Here is a 10826-nt window from a genome sequence, read left to right on the forward strand (position 1 = left end):
TACTCACCCATTCCCGGGCCCGTGACCACATCACCCCCGTCCTTTACAAGCTTCACTGGCTCCCCATCTCCCAGAGAATCCAGTACAAAATCCTCCTCTTGACCTACAAAGCCCTCCATAACCTGGCCCCATCCTATCTGGCTGACCTCCTCTCCAGACACACTCCCAACCGCAACCTCTGCTCTGCTGGTACCAACCTCCTTATCCCCCCCCCCCCCCCAATCCAGACCAAATTCAGATCCTGGGGGGACAGGGCCTTCTCCATCGCTGCTCCCACCCTCTGGAACTCACTGCCTCACACCATCAGAGACTCCTCCTCACTCACCACATTCAAAACATCACTCAAGACCCACCTGTTCAACACTGCATTCAACATTTAACCCACAGCATTTAGCCCCTATCTCTTCGCCTTCTCCCTCCTTTTTGCTTTGGGTATTTCCCTATTGATTCTTGTTTTTATGTTTTGCTATGCATTATGTTTTGCACTCTGTCAAAGCGTCTTTGGGCTCCCTGAAAAGCGCTATATAAAATAAATGCATTATTATTATTATTATTATTATTATTAATTAGATTGTGATTTATCACAATATACAGTATATCTTTAAATAAAACAGCACGTTTTGTTGAACAAGTAAAATTTACAACCACAACACCTGGTTATACTGACCATACACCTTTTCTCATTCAATTTAACTATCTGCTTACAATTGAATTTTATAAAGGCCATATAGTTAATATGCGAATTAATAAATGGGGGTATGATATGCCTGATTTAGGGTATAATTGTTTTTTTTTTTTCAATAAACTTAGAAGACCTACATGATTTTAATCAGTCTCGTAAAGAAGAATATTATCCGCTTGGTGAGGATAAGGAGTTATGTGCAAGTACAATTCGTAAACAACAAATACATGATTTTAAGAAAAAAATCTATATTATAATAGCCGTAGATGATTCTGTCTGTCTGTCTGTCTATCTGTTGGGTGTCTGTCCGGGGTGTGGCTTACTCGGTTTGCAGAGTAGCTCCACCCATAGCTCCACCCATTCTGGGAGTGGCTATAAACAAATATCCACCATTTTATTAACTCGCATAGCTTTGAGTCCTGTTTTGTAGGCCCGTGGTGTCTTGCTCTCCCCCAGTTTTATTTCAAATCAAATTCGATAAATCATTTCATTTTTCACAGTCGCTAACATAGTTTTAGACTCGGTTGAAAAAAAACGGGAAGAAAATCCGATGAAAGTTGCCGTTTATAGAACGAAATGAATTCTCAAAGGCCTGTAACTTCAAGGCCATTGAGTCTCTCTCACGCCTTTATCTCCAATCTAACTCACCATATGATTTCATTTTTATCGATGGTTTTACTTTTAGACTCGGTGTCAGCAATAATTGAGAACAATCCACACACGCGGGAAAATGCAGAGATATATTTTTTAAAATCGCGTCATGGTGTATCATACACCGCCCAACATGACACCGCCGGCAATGTGTCGATATATATTAAAAATTCGCTTTTGCTTTTCCGTTATGATATATTACTATTTCGTTTGATGATAGTCGTCACAAAAACGTCAACAATGATGCCGACAATTAGCCGGAAGTAAAATATGTTTCAGGAAATTACCGAGAGATATTTCTTCGTTTTTTTTATTAGTTATGTGCGCATACACTTTAAATAGGTTTATTTGAAATCTTTAATTTTCCACAAACATTCCACACACGCGGGAAAATGCAGAGATATATTTTTTAAAATCGCGTCATGGTGTATCATACACCGCCCAACATGACACCGACGGCAATGTGTCGATATCTATTTTAAATTCGATATATCATTTCATTTTTCACAGTCGCTAACATAGTTTTAGACTCGGTTGAAAAAAAACGAGAAGAAAATCCGATGAAAGTTGCCGTTTATAGAACGAAATGAATTCTCAAATGCCTGTAACTTCAAGGCCATTGAGTCTCTCTCACGCCTTTATCTCCAATCTAACTCACCATATGATTTCATTTTTATCGATGGTTTTAGAGTCGGTGTCAGCAATAATTGAGAACATTCCACACACGCGGGAAAATGCAGATATATTTTTTTAAATCGCGTCATGGTGTATCATACACCGCCTAACATGACACCGACGGCAACGTGTCGATACATATTAAAAATTCGATATATCATTTCATTTTTCACAGTCGCTAACATAGTTTTCGACTCGGTTGAAAAAAAACGGGAAGGAAATCCAATGAAAGTTGCCGTTTATAGAACGAAATGAATTCTCAAACGCCTGTAACTTCAACTTCAAGGCCATTGAGTCTCTCTCACGCCTTTATCTCCAATCTAACTCACCATATGATTTCATTTTTATCGATGGTTTTGGACTCGGTGTCAGCAATAATTGAGAACATTCCACACACGCGGGAAAATGCAGAGATATATTTTTAAAAATCGCGTCATGGTGTATCATACACCGCCCAACATGACACCGACGGCAACGTGTCGATATATATTAAAAATTCGCTTTTGCTTTTCCGTTAAGATATATTACTTTTTCGTTTGATGACAGTCGTCACAAAAACGTCAACAATGATGCCGACATATATTTCTTCGTTTTTATTTAATTCAACATTATTAGCCGGAAGTAAAATATGTTTCAGGAAATTACCGAGAGATATTTCTTCGTTTTTTAAAATTAGTTATGTGCGAATACACTTTAAATAGGTTTATTTGAAATCTTTAATTTTCCACAATATAATTTACTTGCCATTTATCATTTGATGATTACGAGACAAATTCCTCTTGAGGATCGTGACAATTCATGCGCTGCGTGGAAACTTCTATTTCCAAAATGAATGAGACGATCGATGAAGAACGCAGACTTGAACAGGATGCAGCAAGAAAACGAATGAGACGGGCGAACGAGTCCATCGACGAACGTCAATGCAAACTTGCGGGGTCACCCGTGGGAATCCCACGGGCATGGATGTGTGTGACATTTCGACATATTGAGTTAGATGCTGCACATTCATTTTTACAAAATGGTTACTGGCAAGTCATCAGATCCAGAAATGGTGTAAAAACCACCGTTTAGAGGCCATTTTTCCCCGCAAAGCGGGGGTTGGCCTTTTCGGGGACCGTGGTAGTTGTTGTTTTTTTGTCCCCTTTTTGAAGCAATGTTTTACGGCCGGATGCCCTTCCTGACGCCAACCCTTTTTGCCGCCTTCAACGACAAACAGGGAATTACCAGTGAACTGGTACTCAATTAGCCGACCTCGGAAGGATGACAGGCTGAGTCAACCCCCCTGGCATTAATTCGGCGATCGACCGAGATTCGAACCCAGGATCCTAAGCCGGCACCCTAGCCGCTAGCCCAACACCAGAAATGGTGTCATGAACACAATTTATTTACGCACAAGCACAAAAGCAAGACGGGCCGATTTCCGATTCCGACGGGCCGACGGGCGAGACGGGCCGATTTCCGATTCCGACGGGCCGATTTGGAGCAAGAAAAAGAACGAGACGGGAGAAAAAGGAGAGAAACGAGACGGGGAAAGCCGATTTGAGAGGCGAGTGAGGCGCGATTGGAGAGGAGTGTGAGGCGCGATTGGAGAGGAGTGTGAGGCACGATTGGAGAGGAGTGATTGGAGGGGAGTGTGAGGCACGATTGGAGAGGAGTGTGAGGCACGATTGGAGAGGAGTGTGAGGCGCGATTGGAGAGGAGTGTGAGGCGCGATTGGAGAGGAGTGTGAGGCGCGATTGGAGAGGCGTGTGAAGGATTGCAGAGGAGAGGAGTGTGAGGGATTGGAGAGGTGAGGGATTGGAAAGGAGAGGGATGTGAGGGTTTGGAGAGGAGAGGAGTGCTAGGTGGAGAGAGGAGAGTGTCAGGTGGAGACAGGAGAGTGTCAGGTGGAGACAGGAGAGTGTCAGGTGGAGACAGGAGAGTGTCAGGTGGAGAGGAGTGAGGGGTCACATATTATGTGAAATAACTAAATTCACACCATTTCTGGATCTGATGACTTGCCAGTAACCATTTTGTAAAAATGAATGTGCAGCATATAACTCAATATGTCGAAATGTCACACACATCCATGCCCGTGGGATTCGCACGGGTGACCCCGCTAGTATATATATAATAGTATAGCGATGGTTAGCATGACAAAGAAGGAAGGTAATGAGATAAGGATAGAAAGCCGAGGAATACAAACCGATTTGGTAGTGGGAATATGGGGTGGTATTACCTGTCATAATATTAATCTCACATATATTTCTGATACATAAATGGCAGGAAGAAGACTACAAGAGAATTATAATTTTTGTATTCAGGGATACCTACAAGAAAAGGGTGCTCGGTATTACATACCTTATGATTTGGAGCATATACATGGAAATTTTGTCATTAAAAACTGGCCTTATACTGATATTGTTAAACCCACAAATAGACTTGATTAAAATATTAAATCAAAATTAACTTCTCAAAGTTATGAAATATAAAACTGTTTTAGAAATCATCAACAAATCTTATTAGTATCCTATTATGAGAAAAATAATTATAGATACAAGAATATCTCAAAATCCAGATGAGTATATGTATAATATTCTTTGGGGCTCAAATTCAAGGGTAGCTAGGGATGAGGAAGGAGTTGAGGAGAAGGAGGAAGGAGAAGGAGAAGTTGAAGAAGAGAGGGAAGAGGCAGAGGAAAGAGAGAGGGAGGAAAGGGAGAAAAAGGAGAAGGAGGAGAGGGAGGAAAGAGAGAAAAAGAAGAAGGAGGAGAGGGAGGAAAGAGAGAAAAAGGAGAAGGAGGAGAAGGAGGAGAGGGAGAAAAAGGAGGAGGAAAGGGAGAAAAAGGAGAAGAAGGAAAGAGAGAAAAGGGAGAAGGAGGAGAGGGAGAAAAAGGAGAAGGAGAAGGAGGAGAGGGAGAAAAAGGAGAAGGAGGAGAGGGAGGAAGGATGAAAGGGAGAAAAAGGAGAAGGAGGAAAGGGAGAAAAAGGAGAAGGAGGGGAGGGAGAAAAAGGAGGAGGAGAGGGAGGAAAGAGAAAAAGGAGAATGAGGAGGATGAAAGAGAGAGGGAGGAAAAATATAAAAAGATGGAAATCAGTGAGATTACTAAAAGATTGAATATATTACGGCAAATAAATCAATCTCAACGCACCGAAGAGGAAAACAAAGAAATAATGACTCATAGGAAGATATTGTTTTAAAAATTTACTGAGATGTCTTCACTTTCAGGGAGGAGATTTAAACGAGAAAGTGGGGATAAAGAAGAAGAAGAAGGAAAAGATTATGTGGTTGATGATGTTGGTGTTATTGACTTTAGTTAGTTTTATTTGTAAATAAATGGAGGCGAGAGTGAAGGCATTCCTAAGGATTCTTTATGTTTTAAAAATCAAGATAGAAATGTATATGTTGAAAACCAAAAAGGTTTTGGCACTATGTAGGACTTTTTCTCATAAATAAATATGAGTTATTGTCTCAAATGTAAAAAGAAAACTAAATCTAAAAATATCTCATGTTAAAGCTAAAAATAGAGTTTATCAAAAAGGAATATGTCAAATGTGTGGCTCTAAAAAGTGCCAATTCATCTCTCCTAAAAGTGGAGGAGACATACAAAAGTTTCTGTCAGGAAGTAAATTTACAACAACTGGAATTCCAGGGGAATTCCACCTTCCAGGGTATTCTTTCTGTGGTCCAGGAACAAACTTGGATAAAAAATTAGATGAGGCTGACAATCCTAAACCTTGGTCTACACATATAAATAGGGTTGATGAAGTGTGTATGAAACATGATATTGCTTATGGAAATACCACTACATTGGATGAAAAACATGAAGCAGACAGAGAAATGTTGTATAATTTGTCTTCGATACTAAATCCTACGTTGAGAGAGAAAGTTGATAGGTTTATTGTGAAAAAAATGATAAGTGCTAAATTGAAACTTGGTCTTGGTTGTTCCTCAAAAAACTATGAGGCTCTAATGATGTCATCAAGACTGAGGAGTGAGGAGCTTTTGGCTGAAGAATTACACAAACCCATAATCACCAAGTTTAAAAGAAGGAAGGTTTATTCCAAAGACACTGACCACATATGGTCCGCTGATTTAATTTAATTGAATAATGATAGGGGATACAGGTATGCTTTAACCGTTATTGATTTGAGGAGTAGATTTGCCTGGGTTGTTCCTTTAAAAAATAAAAGGGGTGATACTTTAATGTTAGCCTTTAAGCTAATATTTGATAGGGATAAAAGGAAACCAAAGAAGTTATGGACTGATGAGGGAACAGAGTTCTTCAACAAAATATTTATGAAATTTATTAAGGGGGAGGGTATTAAATTATACAGCACCTTTAATGAAGGAAAAGCAGTTATTGAGCGTTTTAATCGCACTTTGAAAGAGAAACTATATAAAAAATTCACACAACTCGGTTCTCAACAGTGGGTATATTTAATTCAGGATATTGTAGATAATTACAATAATACAGTTCATTCATCAACAAAATCAAAACCGTCAGAATCATTTACAAAATTAGAATATGAAAAGGAGATTAATTTGAGAAAACCCAAGTTAAAAGTTGGTGATATTGTAAGAATATACAGATGGAAAAGCCATTTTGAGAAAGGTTATACAAAAAATGGACAAATGAATTATTTTAAATCGTTGATGTAATGGATACAGTCCCTTGGACCTACAAATTATTTGATTTAAATGGAGAAGAAATCTTGGGTTCATTTTACTCAAGAATTACAAAAAACAATGATAAGCCATTAAGCAACAACCATCCATACTTTTATCCACCCCACCCAGATTAGGTAATTTAATTACTAGTAAAAAAAATAACAAAAAATAAATATATATCATAAGCCACGCCCACACCCATCATCCCCCACTGCTCTGTGCGCCCCCACTCTTGACCCTCCACCCCCTCATCCCACCCCCACCTTCCCCACACACACAAGGGGAGGGGAGGGGTGGGATGAGGGGGGTAAAGGGTCGTTGGCAGGGACGCACTTTCCCTTCTTTTTTCCTTTATTCTCTTTTTGTAATTAATTTTTAAATAATTCTGGACAAAGCAAATATAACCATATATAAATATTGAAAACATAAAAATCTTTATATTATTAAAACATTTTTATTCAGGTATATATTCAACTTCTCCCCAGCACAAGCCATCAATTTCTCCCCAGCACAATTCAAATACAGCAGATGTCTTCAGATTTTGAATCTCTTTCTGTTAAAGACAAGAGGGGAGAGAAAATATTAAGGCGAAGCAAGGAGAGGATATGTTAAATATATGAAGATATGAGGATATGAAGGATATGAAGGATATGAAGGATATGAAGGATATGAGCATTGTGATTATGAAATGATATGAGCATTGTGAATTGAGATATGAGCATTGCGATTACATCAACGATTTTAAATAATGAGCATTATGAATCACACACACACATACCTCTAAAAAAAAAATCAAGCTTTGTGTCAATGCCGTCGAGTTGAAAATTTAGGGTATCACAGGTTGGCAGGAAATAACCACTCTTGGGTAAATCATAAGCATCCCACTCATAGTCGTGGCCATCGAGGTCGTGATCGTGGTTGTGGTCATCGATCTCAACAGGTGTTGTATTCTGTTTGAAAAACGAAATAAAAACATGAGGAGAAATTATTAAAAGATACATCGTATTGGCAATGAATAAATAAATGTCAGCTCCCGTTTATTGGTGCCAGTCAGAGAGATGAATAATGAATTACCAGGGGTATACTCTGATGGTCATTTTGGACAAGAGACAAAATCTCATCTGTGTCTTCTTCGAGGTTAATACTACAGACAAAAAAAAGAGAAATTACTTCGTTGAAGGAAGCCAGACAAAACATCACACACACATTCTAAGGCAGCCTCATTTAACATCAACGTATTTTATTTTGTACCATACCTTCCACATGTCTTCTAAGAACGGTGAAACATTGAATTCATTCAGAAACCTCCATCTCCGAGGCAAGTTGTTCAAACCCGTATTCAGTTCGTTGTGAAACTCTTGAGAAACGACTTGAAATTCTGCCAGGGCCTCATGAAAGTCATTCACAATATTTGAATTGCTGTAATGAAGAGGAAAATATATCACGAGTCATAAAATTAATCACATACAAAGCTCTCGTTAGTTTAACACCAAACGAAACCAATATCCTGGTGAGTATTCTTCATCAGAGGAAAGACTGGAATAAGACAAGCTCATCTTCATTCACAATGTTTAAAACGGCACGGCAACACGGCTTAAATAATGAACAAAATGTATTTCGGGGAAGTGAACTGCCTGTCAGCATTTGGGGAAATTCGGGGCGTGTGTGTGAAAAACAGGAAACAAGACAATGAGAACTCCTGGGAAGTTATCCAAGTGAAACAACATGTCATTTCTCAAAAGTGAGCGATTAATTAGAAAAGGTTCGAGTATGGTAGCCTTGGTATATAAATGGAAAACAAAATGAATGTGAAAAATATCAAATAAGTCTTATTGAAAAGGCAACTGGTAAAAAAGTTCACAAAACAAATAAGAGAATTAATTTAAATACCGGTGAGTTGGAGGAGATGGTGAAGAGAGTTGGAGGAGAATTAAATTATTTCCTACGCATAAACAAATATTTGTAGGATCGATGTTTGAGTGGGCCAAATATGATCTGCCAGATGATATGTATAAGGACCTGTGCTCAGTGTCAATAGTAGAAGGATCATAGGTTCAGAAGGCGAGAAGGATCATAGGTCCATAAGGTTAAATGTTAGGAGGTTCATAAGGGAGTAGGGGTAGCAGTAATGGGAAATGAAGAAAAGTGAGGGTGAGGAAAATTTACATGTAAGTGAATGGAGATTTGGGGGTGTCCCAGGAACAACATTTATCATCTAATCGTGACTGTGTGTGTGTGTGTGTATATATATATATATATATATATATATAAATAATCGGGAGATTAAATAAGACGCGGACGTAGCTTCAGGACAGTCGATCTTTAATTCTCGACAAGCTTTCGACCAACAAAGGTCTTCTTCTTAGTCGTCCCCAAGTTCAGCGGAAGAACTTGAAGAACTTCCGGTGGGTAACATAACCCCACTATGTACCCACCGTTAGATCGTATGTCGTGGATGTGTATAATTATTCCCATGACGAGGGGTGGGGTTATGTTAATTAGTTAAGGATTAACGGTAAATCCCCTGTATGCAATTGCCTCTGTTATTTCCCCTCTGTTCTTTCCGAAACTGCACACACACGTAGCCAAGCCAGCAATCATGCATTAAGACACTACATAAAAACTAACCTGAAACAGGCCATTGAGCACCACCAATGATACCACCGACCTGGTGATCACAAAGGCACAGGAGGGGCGTGAGGCCATGCCCTGAAGAACAATTGATCAGGACACCAAGAGCGACGAGATGGCACTATTCACAAGAATTCATTCACAAGAATGCTTCTCACCGAATCATAAGAATGCTACTCACGAATTCATGAGAATGCCACTCACTGATTATCAGATGACAGTTTAGTTTATCAGATGCAATGTCATGTTTTTCTCAATTTGCAGCACCTCCGAAAGACCTTCACATGGATCTACCCAGGAGCCCACTCCATATTGATGTTGAAGTGTGCACGTGGTGCAATGTTATCGACATACACCCGATCAACGATGTGCAAATTAACTGGTTCCTCGGGAACACTTCAAATCCACTTGACGCATATCGTGAAAATTACTCATCCAGCAGAATCTCAAGTGAACTATGCTTTACCCCAAAGGCTGCCCATCATGACCAGCAACTCATCTGCCAAGTAGGACTCATCCCACATGGACGTACTGGCCTATCCATCGTACGCACTACAACGGCATCTATAAATATAAAAGGTGGTATTTCATCCACACTTTGCACCTCTATTTGATGTAGTTCATCCTCCTTGGTATATGAATACTATTGTGCTTTGGGATTCTTGATTCAGAACATATGCAACATTTTCTCTTGAGAACCTACTGTATGCAAAACCATGCTTGAACACCACTTCTTCACCATCTGACGGTTATCCTTTCCTTATTGGCCTGGCAGGATGGCCTAGCATGTCGATTTTTTGTCAAGTATGTTTGTTGGACATTTCCTTCTTTTGGTCGAAGCCATATTCCTGCAAAATAAAGAGAAGGAGGGGGGGAAAAGAGAGAGAGGGAAAAAGAGAGAGAGGCAAAAAGAGAGAAGGAAAAGAGAGGGAAAAGAGAGGGAAAAAGAGAGAGGGAAAAGAGAGAGGGAAAAGGGAGAGAGAAAAAGGGAGAGAGAAAAAGAGAGAGAGAAAAAGAGAGAAAAAGAGAGAAAAAGAGGAAAAAGAGGGAGAAAAAGAGAAAGGGGAGGGGAAAAGGGGAAGAGAGGGGAGAAAGGAGAACAGAGAGAGGGAAGGGAGAGGAGCAAGATGAGGGGGAGAGAGAGGGGAGAGGGGAGAGGGGAAGGGTGCGGGAGAGCAACGCCTCACCAAACATTGCTATAAACTCTGGGAGGAGGTGGGAGAAGGAGAGAGAGGTTGGAGTGGAGTTCTGCAATTTATTAGGAGGGGGAAGAGTGAGGAGTGCACGGGGGAAGAGTGAGGTGTGGACAGAGAAAGAGAGAGAAATGGGAAGGGAGGGGTTGAGTGGGTGGGACAGGGGAGTGGGAGGGTAGAAAAGGTGAGGGGGTGGAGAGGGAGTTAGCCAAGAGAATGATATGCTATGTTTTGAATGTAATATGCTATGACACCCGCAGACTCTTGTCTTGATCCTAATTGTAAAATTTTAACTGCGGAAATTGAGCTTTGAGGCTCAGTCGGGTTAAAAATCCAGGGTTAAA

The 10826-nt window shown here is 40.0% G+C and overlaps 1 long non-coding RNA gene across 2 annotated transcripts; it reads right to left on the bottom strand.

Annotated features, from left to right (window-relative positions):
- Nucleotides 1–7461: 7461 nt before the first annotated feature.
- LOC144889821 (uncharacterized) lies at nucleotides 7462–10242 on the bottom strand. Of its 2 annotated transcripts, XR_013622089.1 has the most exons (5): nucleotides 9993–10242; nucleotides 9287–9367; nucleotides 7915–8077; nucleotides 7733–7802; nucleotides 7462–7608 (listed from the first exon to the last, which is right to left on the bottom strand). It is a non-coding gene; the product is annotated as an uncharacterized LOC144889821 (long non-coding RNA). The 2 variants fall into 2 exon arrangements; XR_013622088.1 differs by having other exon boundaries at nucleotides 9287–10242.
- Between the last annotated feature and the right edge of the window lie 584 nt (nucleotides 10243–10826).

Source organism: Myxine glutinosa, chromosome 1 (assembly GCF_964187855.1).
Source record: "Myxine glutinosa chromosome 1, kmMyxGlut1.1, whole genome shotgun sequence".
In the NCBI taxonomy this organism is placed as follows: domain Eukaryota; kingdom Metazoa; phylum Chordata; class Myxini; order Myxiniformes; family Myxinidae; genus Myxine; species Myxine glutinosa.